The sequence below is a fragment of the Mustela erminea genome, chromosome 12 (genome assembly GCF_009829155.1).
Source record: "Mustela erminea isolate mMusErm1 chromosome 12, mMusErm1.Pri, whole genome shotgun sequence".
Classification (NCBI taxonomy): Eukaryota; Metazoa; Chordata; class Mammalia; order Carnivora; family Mustelidae; genus Mustela; species Mustela erminea.
Genome location: NC_045625.1, coordinates 76777639 through 76794098, shown reverse-complemented (window position 1 = coordinate 76794098; position 16460 = coordinate 76777639). Strand labels below are relative to the sequence as shown.

Sequence of the window (16460 nt, the reverse complement as noted above, 5' to 3'; positions counted from 1 at the left end):
TATATTCGTCCATTAGATTTCATATTCCAGCTAATTTTTGTGGTTTCCTTTTGCACCTTTGTTGTTATTGTATGTTGTGTGAACATGCCAGCATCTTTGTGTATCACAGAGAGGGGTGTGGTTGTGTGTGTGTGTGTGTGTGTGCGCGCGCGCGCACGCACGCGTGCGTGCCTACTGTAAAATCCCAAAACCGGGAAACAGTGACAACCACAGTCACTAGGGATCTACATTATGCCCACCCTTTGCTTAGCTGATGTAGCTCCAGACAAGACCAAGTTCAGCCACTGGAAAATAAAATCCTTATTAGACATAGGCCACTTGGGGACTCAAAATCCAAAAGAATCAACTTGCAAAAAGAGGTAAGTTAGAAAGTTTGATTCACTCTGCAAAGTGTTACTGAAACATTTAGTTCATTTACTCTTTTATGAAAATTTAATGGTTTAAAATGTGTTGAGTGCTCCCTGTGGCACCAGGAATTCCAAATTGAAATGGTTGTGATCCTACTGCAAGGCCCTCTCTGGCTGGTCCATGTAACCTGGAACTAAATCTTGTACAAGGCAAGCTGCCAGAATACAGAGAGGTACAGTGTTCTGTGGGATCACAGGAGAGTGCCTAGGACATTCTAAACGCTGCTAAATTCTCATTTTAAATTAGAAATTTTCTCTTATGAAGTCTCTATACATTGGACCTTGTGAATTTTTAGGTTGCCCTGGCTGAATTCGATTATCACCTTATTTGCGGAGTCTTTGTCACTTTTTGTACCTGAGTTAAATCTCTTTTCTTGCTTCCCATTGTTTCTAGGCCAGCAATAATATTTTTTACAGCTGATCTGTATAATATTTGGTGCATACATACCCTTCTGCCTCACTAAACTACTTAGCATAAGCTCTATGACTTATACACTGTGCTACGAAAAGAGCTAACAGCAGGCCTAGGATATAATAAAGGTACAATAAATTTATCATGTACAATGTTTATTGAACTGAATTTAGAGTTGCCAAAACTTAAAGTGGAGATGCATGGCTCAGGATATCAAGGGATCTAGAAATGAGGTTTTCTCTATTCAAACTTTGTCTGTGGGCCAAGAAGAGGAAATAAATCATATAATAAAGAAATAAATCATTTTCCATAAAATATTAGAACTATATGGGAGATTTGAAGGGGACACAACTTATCAAATTTCATTATTTTAAGATACAAATATGAATTTTAAAAGATATGAATAATTTACCTTGGATTTTCCCAAGAGTCTTCTTGGAGAAGGGATATCCTTTAGAAAGAAAGAGCGCCATTTTCTTCCATTTTAATAACATAGATTCATCTTTGAACCTGAGCTAGACAATCTCTAGAAGAGTTACAGAAAAGTAAAATCAGTTGCCTTGAGACATTTCTTCTATATCATGTAAAGGTGAGTTGTTGGAGACGGTGGAATTTTTCTTCTGAGTTTTTTATTCTTTTTCAGATCTTTGGTGCAACTATAGACTAAGATTTTCAACACCCAATATAAAAGAACTCAAATTCCAGACTGACTCTGATCTTGTCTAGTTCCTGGGTGGAGATATTTATTATTTCGAGGGAAGATTACCAGAAAGAGAAGAGAAAAGGAAACATGATCAAAAGTGGCTATTGTATTTTGAGGAAAATATTGAATTTGCTTTTCTAAGAAAAAACAGGGGTGTTTTTATTATTACGGGGTTAGATTTCTCTTCTTCTTTGAGATATAACTGACATAGAAAATTATATTCATTTCAGGTGTACAAATGATTCAAAATTTATTTGCATGTGCAGCGATCACCACAATAAGTCTAGTTAATAGTTGTCACCTTAGAGTTACAGACTTTTTTTCTCATGATGAGAATTTTTACAATCTACCATCTTAACAACTCTCAAATATACAGTACACTGTTATTAACTATAGTCATCATGCTACACATTACATCCCAGGATTTATTTATATTATAAGTAGAAGTTTGTACCTTTTGACACCCTTCACCCTCTGCTTCTGGCAACCACCAATCTGTTCTCCCTTAGACTTCTCTTCTTGATAAGGCTGAAAGCAAAGAGAGCATTTTATATAACACCATCATGCTCCGAGATGATAGGATGCGAAATTCTATCTTTCTAGCTAGTATCTTGAATGGAAATTTTAAGATAAATCAAAGTTTTCTAAATTATATTTCTTCATTAATTGAGAGAATAAGTAAAGGGAGTCATTTTTACTTAATATCTTAAGTTGTGTTTTTTTGTTTGTTTGTTTGCTTTAATTTAGGGGCTATAGTAATAGGTATGACACTTGAATATAACCTAAGATTTGGGGTCCATACTTATAACCCTCTGACTTAATAATTGATCTTAATCCAGTCACTAAGATCTGTTTGCTTCCTTACCTTGTCAATAAAATAGGCATCAGTGTGCCTTTATTTTGGCTTAGAAGTAGGTGATAAAAATCCCTTCATTTTCACCCATTTAAATGGCTTTAGTCCCTACTCTTGGAGGAAAATATACACAAATTTAAAATTTTTAAGTGCTTGTAATACAAGAAAAAGGCTATAAGGATCAAACTGTTCCAAAAACAGAAGAGGAAGGAAAGCTCCCAAATCCATTCTATGAGACCAGCATTGCCCTAATACCCAAACCAGACAAGAAACTACAAAAAGCAAAAAATGAAAGCTGTAGGTCATTATCCCTAATAAACGTAGCTACAGAAGTCCTCAATGAAGTTGTAGCAAACTGAACTCAACAGTATTTTCCTTTATTTTATTTTATTTTATTTATTTGACAGGCAGAAATCACAAGTAGGCAGAGAGGCAGGCAGAGAGAGAGAGAGGGAAGCAGGCTCCCTGCTGAGCAGAGAGTTGGATGTGGGTCTCCATCCCAGGACTTGAAATCATGACCTGAGCCGAAGGCAGAGGCTTAACCCACTGAGCCACCTAGGCGCCCCGAACTCAACAACATTTTCAAAGGATCAAGTGGGATTTATTCTGAGAATACAAGAATAGTTCAATATCCATAAATCAATCAACTTGATAATCACATTAACAAAGCAAAGGATTAAAAAACATATGATCATCTCAAGAGATAAGAAAAAGTATGAGACAAAATTCAACATTCATTTGTGATAAAAACTCTCAACAGAATGGGTTTATAGGGAACATACTTCAACATAATAAAGGCCATATATGAAAAACCCACAGCTAATATCATACTCAATGGTGAAAACTGAAAGCTTTTCCTCTAAGATCAAGAACAAGAAAAGAATGTCTACTCTTAACACTTTTCTTCAACATAGTACTGGAAATCCTAGCCCCAACAACTAGGAAAGAAAAAGAAATAAAATGTATCCAAATCAGAAATGAAGATGTAAAACCATCACTATTTGCAGAGGACATGATGCTAGATATATAGAAAACTCTAAAGATTCCACCAAAAAATATGATATAATAAATGAATTCAGTAAAGACACAGGATATAAAATCAATATAACAAAGTAGCAGAAAGAATTTAAGAAAACAATCCAATTTACGACTGCATCAAAAAGTTAAATACCTAGGAATAAATTTAACCCAATAGGTGAAAGACCTGTACTCTGCAAACTATAAGACAGTGATGAAATAAAGTGAAGATAACGTAAATAAATGGAAAGATATTCCATGCTCATGGACTGGAAAACTTAATATCATTAAATGTCCATACCACACATAATACTCTATAGATTCAGTGAAATCACTTTCAAAATACCAACAGTATTTTTAGTAAAACTAAAACAAATAATCCTAAAATTTCTATGGAACCACCAAAGAACACAAATAGTCAAAGTAATCATGAGAGAAAACAAAGCCGCAGGTATCGTGCTCCATGATCTCAAGATATACCAGAAAGCTATAATAATCAAAACTGTATGGTACTGGCACAAAAAGAGACACAGAGAGCAACAGAACAGAATAGAGAGCCCAGGAAAAAACCAATGCCTAGATAGGCAATTAGTCTATGACAAAGGAGGCAAAAATACACAATAAGGAAGATTCTTAAACAAACAGTGCTAGGAGATCTAGAGCTCCATGCAAAAGAATCAGAGTGGCCCATTTTCATACACTACACATAAAAATAAACTCCAAATGGATTAAAGACCTGAAACCATCAAGCTCCCAAAAGAAAATATAGGCAGTAGTCTTTTTGACACTAGCTTTAGCAAAATATTTATGGATATATCTCCTCAAGCAAGGGGTACAAAAGCAAAAATAAACCACCGGCACTACACCAAAATAAAAAGGTTTTGCAGAGTGAAGAAAGCCATCAACAAAATGAAAATGCAACCTGCTGAATGGGAGAAGGTATTTGCCAATCATACACATTCAATAAAGTGTTAAAATCCAAAATACATAAAGAACTTATACAACTCAACGCCCAAAAAATCCTCAATCCAGCTGAAAAAATGGCCAGAGGACATGAACAGACATTTTTCTTAAGAAGACAAACAGATGGCAAACAGACACATGAAAATATGTTCACCATCACTAATTATTAAAGAGAAGCAAATTAAAACTAGAAGGAGCTATTATCTTACACCTGTCAGAATGGCTACAATCGGAAAGACAAGAAGTAACAAATGTCGAAGAGGATGTGGAGAAAAAGGAACCCCTGTGCACTGTTGGTAGGACTGTAAATTGGTAGAGCCACTGTGGAAAACAGTACAAAATTTCTTCTAAAAATTAAAAACAGAACTAGGATACAATCCAGTAATTCCACTATTATTTATCCAAAGAAGATGAAAATACTACATGTAAAGATATAAGCACCCTGATGTTTACTGCAGTATTATTTACTATAGCCAAAATAGGGAAGCCATCCAAGTCCATCAGTGGATGAATGGATAGAGAGGGTGTGATGTGTACACACACACACACACACACACACACACACGAATATTATACAGCCATAAAAAATGAGCCTTTGCCTTTTGTGACAACACAGATGGACCTAGAGGATATGACACTAAGTGAAAAAAGTCAGAGACAAATACCATATGATTTTACTTATACATGGAATCTAAAAAACAAAACAAAGCAAAAACAGACTCATAAATACAGAGAACAAATCAGTGGTTGGCAGAGAGGAGAGGGTTGTGGAGTAGGCAAAACAGGTGAAGGGGATAAGAGGTATAAACTTCCAGTTCTACAATAAATAGGTCACAGACAGAGAATTTACAGTAGGGAGTATAGTCAATCACAGTGTAATAACACTGTAGAGGGACAGATGGTGACCACCTTTGTATCATTGTGTGCATCGTGTAATGTATAGAATTGTTAAATCACTGAGTTGTGCCCCTCAACTAATATAACACTGTATATCAACTATACTTAAATAATAAATATTTTTTGCAAGATAAAGCTCATAAAAATTCAGTGCCAAATAGGGGGACAGACATTCATAGCAATAGAATCTAGAAGAGGAGGGAATGTCTGGGCCCTGAAGTGGTCAAGGAAGGCTTCCAAGAGGATGGGAGTGGGAGTCTGCATGGAATTTAAACAGCTAAGAAGGCAGAGCTGCATTAGGGAGGTGATTTCAAACTGGAAAGCAGCGAAAAAGGTCTGGAGGGGAGAATTTTTGCCATGGACTTTAGGACAACGAATGTACCAATTTTGCAGAAGGAATACAATATAGCTGCCCACCAGCCCCAGCCACAGATTCACATTCCATGGTTTCAGTTTTTCCTAGTCAACTGGGGTCCCGAAGCACACGATCCCCCTCCTGACGTGTTGCCAGAAGGTCAGCAGTCACCTAACGCTACGTCAAGATGCCTCTGTCATTCTCTGCACTTCACCTCACCACATCGTACTTGATCATCACAGAAAGGGGGAGTATTTAGTGTTAATCTCTTATGATGCCTCATTTATAAATTAAACTTTATCCTAGGTATGTACACCTAGGAAAAAACATAGTACACCTAGTGTTTGGTTTTACCCATGGTTTCAGGCATCCACAGGAGTCTTGGAACATGTACTCCACAGATAAGTTGGCGGGGCGGGGGGGGGGGGGTACTGTTAAGTAAATATAAGAGAATAAACAAAGAGAAGTTTACAGAAGTGGTAGAAAACCATATCTTGAATTCTGGATTAATGAGTTTAAAACTATTCTGTGGCTAAAGGGACCAATTAAAAGTTCTTTAAAAAGAGATAGAGAGAGAATGTCTTGCAGAAGTGTTCTAAGAAGATTAATGCGGTAACATGTTAACTGTGCTCAGGATAACTGAAAGGGAGAATGACAACAGGCAGAGAAATCAGCAGAAGATTATTTCAGGAATCTGGGTAGTAAGTCACAGGAGCCTGACCTAGGGTAACAGCCAGGAAATGAAGGAGAAAGAAGTAGGTTTTAAAAATCATGTGCAACAAATTGCCCTTAACCATAAAAAGAGATGCTTAACCTCATTCATTTTACAGAAAATGCAAAGTAAAACTACCATGACACACCATTTCTCACATGTCAGCTTGGCAAAAAGTCATAAGCTTACAATGCTTTATACAGGCAAGGCTGTAGGAAAACAAACGCTCTGGTTTACTACTGGTAGGAAGAATATTCCAACAACTGTGGCAGGAGATTTGGCAGTCTAGAACACAATTACTTATGCATTTATCCTTTCCCTACAGCATCTCTTCTGGGAATTTACCCTGAGGATACACATCCACAAATTCATAGCAGGATATTCACATGTAACTCTCTGTGGCATCATCTGTGGTAGTAAACTATTTGAAACATCCTAAATGTTCAAGCATGGAGGGCCGGTTGCATAAAGTAAGGTACACATGCACTAGGGAGGGCTGTGTGGCCATAGAAAGAGCAAAGAAGGTCTGTATGAACTGATTGTGATTTCACTAGGTACTGTTAAGTGGAAGGCGAGGTGCAAAAAACATACACAGTAAACTACCTTTTGAATAGACATGTGTGCTCATATACATTTTTAACTACTTTTTGGATAAGAAATACAGAAAGAATAAACCAGAAAGGGATGCCTGGGTGGCTCAGTCGGTTGGGCATCTGCCTTTGGCTCAGGTCATGATCCCAGAGTCCTGGGATCAAGTGACGCATTGGGCTCCTTGCTCAGCAGGGAGCCTGCTTCTCCCTCTGCCTGCCACCACCCCTGCTAGTTCTCTCTCTCTCTCTGACAAATAAATAATTTAAAACATTTTTTAATTAAAAAAAAAAAGAATAAACCAGAATACCAATGAAAATGTTACCTATACAGAAAGAGGTGAAGGAGATGGAAGGGAAGCTACTCTAGGTATATCTTTGTATAGAGTTTTCATTTGAATCATTGTAACTAGTTTACATATTCATAGGAAATGACAGAGTAATTAGTGTGAATGGTTCCCACTGGCCAATTTGGGATAATTGGATCATCAAAACATAAGGATGATGAAGAATCACAATTCAATTAATAAAATAATCTATGCAGCAAAATAATATTTAAAGAAGAGAGAAAGGAAGATTTAGGGGAAATAAAGGGGAAGGCTCTTTACAAGAGTTTCAGCTGGCTTGTATGCAAGGAAAGAAGTAGAAAATTATCATTTTACATCCCCTAGTGTATTGACTCAAAAGAGAGTCATCAGTGGATGCTAAAATCATTAGATGAAAAACGAAACAGGATGATTGTAGAGACTCCAAGTACTTCTACAGTTAATTACAATGGAGGGATTTGCTGGTTACCAACTTAAGTTATTATACTTGGTATGGTAAGTTCCACCCAACTTGATACCATGTATTTCCTGCTGTGATACATTAAGGGTACACAGCATTACCTAGTATCCTTGACAACATTACACAACATTACTTAGTATCCTAGTATCCTTGTCTAGACCAATGCTTCTCAAATGGAGGCGACTATGACCCCAAGGACATTTGTCAATGTTTTGAGACATTTTTGGTCGTCATGACTGGGGCGTTGTTACTGGCATCTAGTTACGAGCATCAAGGATGTTTTTAAACCTTCTATAATGCACAGGACTGGCCCCAACAACAAAGAATCATCTGGTCCAAAATGTCAATGCTGAGGTTGAGAAACCCTTACTTCACTTGAAGATCACTAGCCTGAAGATAAATCCAGAATGTGGGATAGTGATAAGGCAACTGACCCACACTCTTAAAAAACAAAACAAAACAAAACAAAACAACAACAACAACAAAAACAACAACAGAATGAAAAAACAGAAAGGGAATTAATCCAGAGAATAAAGAGCCAAAACAACTAAGAAAATGTGTAAATATTTATCGGAGCCTGGATTTTTAAAGTTTTTTTATTAAATGATTTTATTTATTTATTTGACAGAGAAAGAGATCACAAGTAGGCAGAGAGGCAGATGGAGGGGGGGGGGGTGGCGCAAGGAAGCAGGCTCCCTGCTGAGCAGAGAGCCCAATGCAGGGCTCCATCCCAGGACCCTGAGATCATGACCTGAGCCGAAGGCACTGGCTCAACCCACTAAGCCATCCAGGTGCCCTGGATTTTTAAAGTTTAAAAAAATATATTTGGGGGACCATTAAGAATATCTGAATATAATTGAATAATACTGAATTAATATTTCCTCAGCTGTGGCCATTGTGTTGTATTACATAGGATCTGGTTCTTTGTGTAAGAGATGGATGAAAAGGTATTTAGGGATAAAATGTCATGATGTCTACAAATTATTTTCAAACAGTTCGGGGGGAAGATCTAGCTAAAGCACATAAAATTATTCATTGCACTATTTCAGCCATTCTGTAGCTTAAGAAAACCGTTTTTTTTTTTTTTTGGTTTTTTTTTTTTTTTTTTTTAAGTTGGAGGAATTAAAGTACTCCATGCTCTATCAGCTGAGGGGATGTAGAAACTAAGACATCTGAGTAGCAATGAGCACACCACGGGTCCAGATTTTGATTTCCTAATACCAATCTTCAAAAAAGGACATTGAGGCTGATTCTGGGTCTGGGCAGGAAATATACAAGATGAACCTGCAGCATCTTGTAGTGATAGAAAATGAGGAAGTCCTCCAAGAAAGAAGGACTCCACAGTGCTGGGGGGTATCTCAAAGGGACGTAGGGAAGACCTGAAAGAGTTCCCAAGAGCCAAAGTGGGAACAATTTGAGCAATGATCAGAATAGTATTAGCTTATAAACCGAAGTATAAAATAAAAATTCATGAATTTTTATCAATATAAATAAATAAATGGTTGAATAAATAAATAAATGGAGAAGAAGGGACGAATCTTCAGGGCAAAAGAATTCCAAGTAACTTATTTGGCACTCCTCCCCCCCAGGAAGTGGGGCATAAACTCTCCATCCCCTAAGTGTAGATGTCACACAGTGACTTCCTTCCAAGAACGTAGCAGGGAAGGGAGGAGGGGAGAACTTTATAGTGGAAAAACCTGGCAAGCATTACCTCATCCTTGTGATCAGGTCAACAACAATAGTGTTAGATTAATAGCACACACCCAGGGCGCCTGGGTGGCTCAGTCGGTAAAGCATCCAACTCTTGCCTTCCGCTCAGGTCATGATCTCAGGGGCAGGGGATCGAGCCCTGCATCAGGCTCCATGCTGATGGCAAGTCTGCTTGCCTTCTCCCTCTGCTCCTCCCTCTGCTTGCACACTCTCTTGCCCTGTGTCAAATAAATAAATAGATAAAATCTTTAGAAAAAAATTAGCATATACCTTTGATATGATGCCATGAGAATGGCACTTCACCTCTGTGGTCTTCTACCCCAAAACCCACACCCCCAGGTTGATCATGAAAAAAACATGACAAAGCCAAATAGAGAGGTCTTTTGTCAAATACCCAGATGGGTACTTCTTAAATCTGTAAAGGTCATCAAACAGGTCAAGTCTGAGAAACTGTCACAGTCAAGAAAAGCCCAAGGAGATAAGACAGCTGTATGCAATGTGGTGTCCTGGAGGGCATCCTGGGATAGACAAAGACCCAAAGTAAAAACTAAGGAAATCTGAGGACATTATGGACTTCAGTTCATAATAACCATGCCATCATCATAAAGGGTAGGAGACAACTATTTGGCATGTGGGAAATGTCCTATGTCTTGATTATCAGGGGTGATTATATGACTACACATTTGTCAAAATTCATACAAAGGGCAAATGTTACATTACAAAAATATTTCAATAAATCTGACATAAAAAGCACAAGGTTAGAGTAAACCTATTAATCCCCTTCTTTCCTGTCCCCCGATGGCCTAACTATAACAGTAAGCTAATTGCTATAGCATTTATGGTATGCTTACCTAATGTTCCAGGTGCTAAATTCCTTAAGCATATTTCTTCTTTTAACGCTAAAGAGTAGATGTCATCATTGTTCACATTTTACAGATGAACAAATTTAGCTTTGAACAGTCAAGCAACTTGTGTAAGGTCATGCGGCTGGTAACTGATAAACCAGGAATTTATTCTGCAAAGCCCGAGACCCAAACCCATGTGTTTCACAACTCTTCGAAACCCATACAACCAAATGCTCTTCTCTTCTAATTCTAGAGAAAAGCGTATTAGTATTGGGCTCTATGGAATCATAAAAAGATAAAAGGAAACCTTACTCCCTGCCCCCTCCCTCAGTTCTACACACAACAACCATGGTACTTCACTGGGCTACAGCTTTACGCCCAATGACATGAGTGAATGTCCCAGTCAAACAGTGAAACTGTTGATTATAGCTGTGGAAATTGAATTGGGGTCATTGTTCCCCTGAAACTGTCAGCTTTGAGGACCTACATCTGGAATGTTCTGACACTGGGCAGAGCAGACAGGGGAATCCATAACTGAAAGTAGGCAGGCATGCTCTCAGTTAGCTCCAGATTCTTCTGCTGCCCTTAACCTCCACAGGTTTATTCACCTCCACAGAAACTCCTTCGCTCTTTGACAAAACTAGGTTCCTGAGGATACAATTCCTCAGGTCCAGGAATTAGAGAACCAATCTCGTTTACCCTTGCTACTTTATCTTTCAATGAAGGAGTGAGACCTCATTCATAAAAGAAACAAATGCTGAGACAAGAAGTTCAAGTTCTAGTTTTCCAATGAGGCACACATATGGGGTTTTTCAGATCAGATACCGTGATCACGGATCTCTAGTTCACTTGTACCCATATCTCCCATTGGACCTCTCCCAAAAATATTCAGGGAGAAAAATACAGTATCAAACAGTTTGGGTACCTTTCAAACCAAAAGCACCACCCACTGTCCAGCCAACCTTAGTGCATGACCCAGGTGGCTTCCTAGATCAGCTCCATTAGTCCAGGATGGCTCTGGTCTTTAAAAGGCCAAACACAGTCCAGCTTCAGAAGGATTGGAGTCTAAAAGCACTGTCACCAGTTTGCTGACGAAAAGAGAAATGAGCCAACTCCATTAGACAGTCCTGCCTTTAAAAAAAAAAAAAAAAAGCGTAAACTGCTTTTTTTAATTTTTCATGAGAGCCTCCCTCTCCCCACATTTTCTAAATTATACCTCCGTTCAGAGATGAGGGTTTTGAAAAAAACAAAACCTTAGAGGCACAGGTTGAGTGCCTGATTCCTGATTTCAGCTCAGGTCATGATCTCAGGGTCGTGAGATCGAGCCCCCCGTCGGGCCCCACGCTCAGCATGCAGTCTGTTTATCCTTCTCCCTTCCCGTCTGCTTCTTCCCCTCCCCTCCATCAAACGAATCAATAAAATCTTAAAAAAGAGAGAACCCAGTGTTGGAAGAATTTGCAGCAGTTCCTAAGTGCCCTCATCTCTTACTCATCTCACCTTTCCGCATTAATTCAATTAGCAAATATTCATCGCACGGTTTTGTGTTCGCTGCTGTCCCATCACTTGCTCCGTTTATCCCACAAAAAATAGGGCCGTACACCCTAGTGTTTAGCAAGCTCCATCACCAGTTAGCGCACCGCTAAACCCTTAATGTTAGCTGATGTGTTCTCACATCTATGATCCAATGATTTCTACAGATGCAGAAACTGAGGAGTGGGGAGGTGTTGAAACTTGACCCATTTTATGCCTGTAGGAAGTCAGAGCAGTTAGACAGCCCCAAGAAACCCGTGCATAACTTTGTTTTACTCTGTTGGCTTAGAACTCTTTGTCGCAAGCAAAAGCTAGGATAGGCAGGGTTGTGCCCTGATCACAGAGGACCCCCAAATCTCAAGAACTTAAAGCAACAATGGTGTTTTTCACTCGTGCCGCCTCCCCATTGTGGGTCAGCTGGGAGCTCCGCTCCTCACGGTCGTGAACCCAGGACTTGGGTTGGTGGAGTACTCACTACCTTGTCATGGCAAAAGAAAGTATACCGGCTCTTAATACTGTCCCCAAGATGTGGCACTTGTAACGTCTGTTCACATATATTTTGGCCAAAGCAAGTCACGAGACCATGCCTGAGCTCACGGGATAGGGAATCCCCATTTTGCCATGTGCCTGCCAAAAAGACAAACACTAACACAGCGAACGCCCTGGTGAGGACGGGGACCACGGCTCGTGTGTGCTGAGGTCTCACATCATATGTTTGTGCACGAAATTGTCCCAAACATGTGCCTGCTGTGTTTTCCTGATTTCTCTCTTCTGCCCCTCCGGCCTTGTCTATTATCTTCCCTTGGCAGGGTCTGTCTTTCTCCTTCTATCAAAGGAATTCTTTTGAAGGAGTTGCTATTTCTTTTTTAGTTGATGGAGTCTCTTAAAAGTATTCTGCTCTCACTTCTCTGATCCCTTGGCAACTGAAGAGTCAAAAAAAGGTCCAGTGATGAGTGACATGTGGTCAGTGGGTGGTGAACTGTCTGCTGAAAGGACCTTGACCTTTCTTTACCCCACTCTTTCAAATCCCCTGTGTGAGAATAACAATGGGCTAGTACCCTTGCCTTTATCTGCTGCCCAAGGAATGTGTCCATATGAGCCCAGTCTTGGGGATTTGGACAACTTTCTTTCATTTTTAAAAATCTGGTTCAAGAAATATTTGCTGAGCATCTACATCAGGCTAAGATGGGGATATGAAAAAGCGTAAAGCATGTTCTCTGTTCTCAAAGGGCTCGCACGTAGATGGGGAAGGCCAGTGGCTCTCAGCCCTAAATGAACATTCGAATTGCCCCGGGGAGCTGTAAAATGCAATGTTGGGACTGGCTCCCCATGTTTCTGATTTCATCGGTCTGGGGTAAGTCGCAGGCAACAATGTTTTTTGAAAACTCCCCAAGAGATTCCAATAGGCAATCAGAGTTGATTAAGATGGGGATATGCACCCGCTGATGAAGATGGGCATAGAAACATAGCATTTCAACATGCTTAGAATACTTTGCTGAGAATGGAAGCCGCAGGATCAGAGGCAGATACACTGTAATAATTATAACTTATTGTCAACCTCATGCCAGGTGCTCAGCTAGGTGGGCACTTTGCAAGCCCGATATTTATTTAATCCTCTGCACAATCCTCTCTGTTTGAAATCCTTCACTCTCTTTTAGAGAAGAGAGCGCCGAGACCCAGGAAGTTGATGTCACTTGCCCAAGGTCACAGATCTAGCCAGTTTTAGAGCCAAAAACAAACTTGGGACTATATAGCTCCAAACTCACAGACACCCAAATATTTGCTCTTTTTCCAAAGTAGACTGCACTCAGACACCGTGTTCCGAAAGAACCTAATGACAGCCACGGAAAGGTCCACAACCTGCCATATTTGTTTCGTTCCCGGTTATACTCCTTTGTTCCTCAGCTGCGCCCCCGGAAGTCTCCCCCTGCTCCCTGCCCTATGTTCAAGTTCACATTCTTCTACTTATGGGGAACAAGAAAATAGTGGCGAGGTATTCTAAGTTCAATTCTAGAGCCATGAGCTCATCATCTTGGCTCTTGGTGTTATTACGCTGTTTTCCCCCAGAGCCGGGTATAATCAAAATTCCTCCTACTTGTTGTGTAACTGACCTGCAAAGTCGAGCTGCAAGCCAAGGCTGTCTGGATCACGTATGCTTGCACAAAGAGAATGGAGCCAAGCACTTCCAAAACAAACCTAGCGGAAAAAAAGCACAGAGTGTGGCCGAGCACAATATACGGGGTGGAGGGTTTCGGAAGACAATCTACCATTCCTGAGAGCTATGTGGGGTTCATGGCATTAGACTTCCAGTGACTGGGGGTCTGGGCAGTTGGGATGATGGAATGGATTTCACCCTTCCAGAAGTATCTAGAAACCAATGAGAGTGTCTCTTTTGCATGTTTAAGCGTAACAAGTTGGAAAGTGTTGTCAAATTACTTTCTTTTGGTGAAATACGTTTGATTTTTCTAAAATCCTTTAGCAGTCAGGATCTCAGCCTACGTCTCTATCAAGTTCAAAACAAAAGGAAAAGAGACCTGTAGTAATGACTAGAACTTTGGAAGGTTGGGTCTCACTTGATTTTATAAAAATGTGGAAAATGGAATCTGAAATCTTAGGATCTTTTTAGCTCCATCCTTCCCCTACCACAAAATCTTTGCGCAAGCTGTATACTCTGTGGTTTCTTAATCCCATTCTGTTTTACGAAAGAAACCATCTGTAAGTTGCCCACCTTCTACCTTCTCATAAGGCCATAGAGATTATAATGAAAACTAAAAGGGTATCGTGACCCAAGTTCTTCAAAAGAGAGAAACCAAGAGATACCAAAGTAAATTTTATTTGCTTTCTCTCCATTTCCGCCCACTGTCTTTCCTATCATATCTGCCACACTGCAGGGGCCACACCTCTAACCTGTGTGTCGCTGGGTCATAAGCACTTAGAGTAGTGCCTGTCACTGGGCGGGCACCCCGCAACAACGTGGCTTCGGTGCCTGTTAGGGCTCCTCGCTTCACCCCATGTCCCATCTCCCTATGCCACTGCCCCTTAGCCATTTCAAGTCCTTTACCAGATGGTAGCAAGAGCTTCAAGCTCCACTGGTTAAGGAGAAAAAAATCAATTTAAGCCACAAAGCAGACACCAGAATAGCGAGAAGCCGAGTGTGGGTGAGGCAGGAGCATCTGCATATTGGTACCCAGCTGCTCGAAAGGCAAGTCTCCAACCAAGAGTGAGGCCAACAGTGAATGTCAGTGAATTGCCTCCGCACCTCTAGAGCCTGAGATTCCAGCCTTCCAAAAGTCAACGGGAGTGTAATTTGGTACAAGTCCAGACTCATCCTTTCCATGAAGTCTCCCTGCAAGTCCCACCAGACAAACCTTGGCTGCAGCCCTACCGACAGCCTGCAGCTCGGCTTCCAGCACCGTGGGCCAACCCAGGGCGTGAGCAGCAGAATGGGGACCAAACAGCACAGCATGCCGGAGAAGGCAGCAGGCTCAGGGACGGGGTCTGGGCAGGGCCATGCCTCATTTACCAGCCCTTGGCTAAGTACCCAAAGGCAGAGTATGGGAAGGCAGGGGGTATCCACGCTGACATCTCCAAATACTAGTCATGTTCCCACTGGTGATGTTGCTGGGTCAGTCGAGCCTTTTTACCTCCTAGCTGTGCCCATGGCCCTCTGTAGAAGCCAGGGTATTTTGGTGTTTTTTTTTTTCCAATTTTTTTCCCCATAAAAACAATATTCTATCTATCTGTAAACAACCTACCACTAGTTGAGACACGTGAATGTTGTTTTGTATGAACCAGGCAGGCAATGCGGAGAGATGCCTGCCCCGGGCCATCAGGGACTGGGAGGTCCATGAGGGCCCTTGGGGAGCAGCATTTCCACTTGAGGAGCCCACCACCTGCAAGGAAATAGATCACCAGAAAATCCAAGGGCAAGTGTTGCCTCCAGAGGGGTAACGTGTATTCTAGAGATCCAGAGGGTGGAATATTAGAGTAGAAAACTTTCTCAATCTCTCCAATGTCTAATTTAAACCAGAAAAGAGCTGACAGCTTGATTTACCATCATGATAGAACTTCATGCCCTAAAATAATTGCTAGAAACCTGGATGTTCCACTAGAAAAATGAATCAAGCTAAACTGTGATCTCCATATTACTGTGTCCTCTACAATTCAGCGTTGACATTGAGCCTTTGGGTGAGGTCGGAAGGTGAGCCCTGAAAGAAAGAGGAGGTTGTCTGGAAGGGATGGTCACCGGAAAGCCCAGGACAATCGTGCTAGCTGTCCAAGCCAATTGTAAAATTGCAGATTTATTATGTTTAGCAGAATGCGGCCTGTACATTTGAAATATTATCCCAATGACCTGGCTTCCACTTAGAAATCTTCTATGAATTGAAACAAGTGAATTAGGGAGGCCTCTTGCCTTTAGCCCTGAGGGTCTGTGGGAGGTGAGTCAAGAACCATTTATAGTAGTGATAAAATACTATATTTGAGGCTGTAAAAATTTGGCATACAAGGTCTCGGTTCAGAAGTAAATTCGTTTTATGTGCTCAACAAAGGAGCAACTGAAAAGTTTTACAAATGGGAAGTTCGACCTACTGAGATTTCAAAATAAAATCTGCCTATTATTCCTCGGGACAAGTATAGTGAGTACCGCCCTTGAATGTTAAAATGCAAATCAGACCCATGACG

At 40.5% G+C, this 16460-nt stretch overlaps 1 protein-coding gene and 1 long non-coding RNA gene across 5 annotated transcripts in view; one reads left to right on the top strand and one right to left on the bottom strand.

Moving 5' to 3' along the window:
* PCSK5 (proprotein convertase subtilisin/kexin type 5) overlaps positions 1 to 16460 on the top strand; it is a 449406-nt gene that overhangs the window by 365091 nt on the left and 67855 nt on the right. The window lies entirely within an intron of this gene.
* The window catches only part of LOC116571054, a 72681-nt gene that overhangs the window by 1710 nt on the left and 54511 nt on the right, over positions 1 to 16460 (bottom strand). Inside the window, exons 1-3 of one of the 3 annotated variants that reach the window (XR_004277676.1) lie at positions 10254 to 10338; positions 1977 to 2050; positions 1232 to 1345 (exon numbers count right to left, since the gene is read on the bottom strand). This is a non-coding gene — a long non-coding RNA (uncharacterized LOC116571054). Of the gene's footprint in view, positions 1 to 1231; positions 1346 to 1976; positions 2051 to 9403; positions 9506 to 10253; positions 10339 to 16460 lie in introns of those variants that run through there. The other 2 variants (XR_004277675.1, XR_004277677.1) reach the window with 2 other exon arrangements.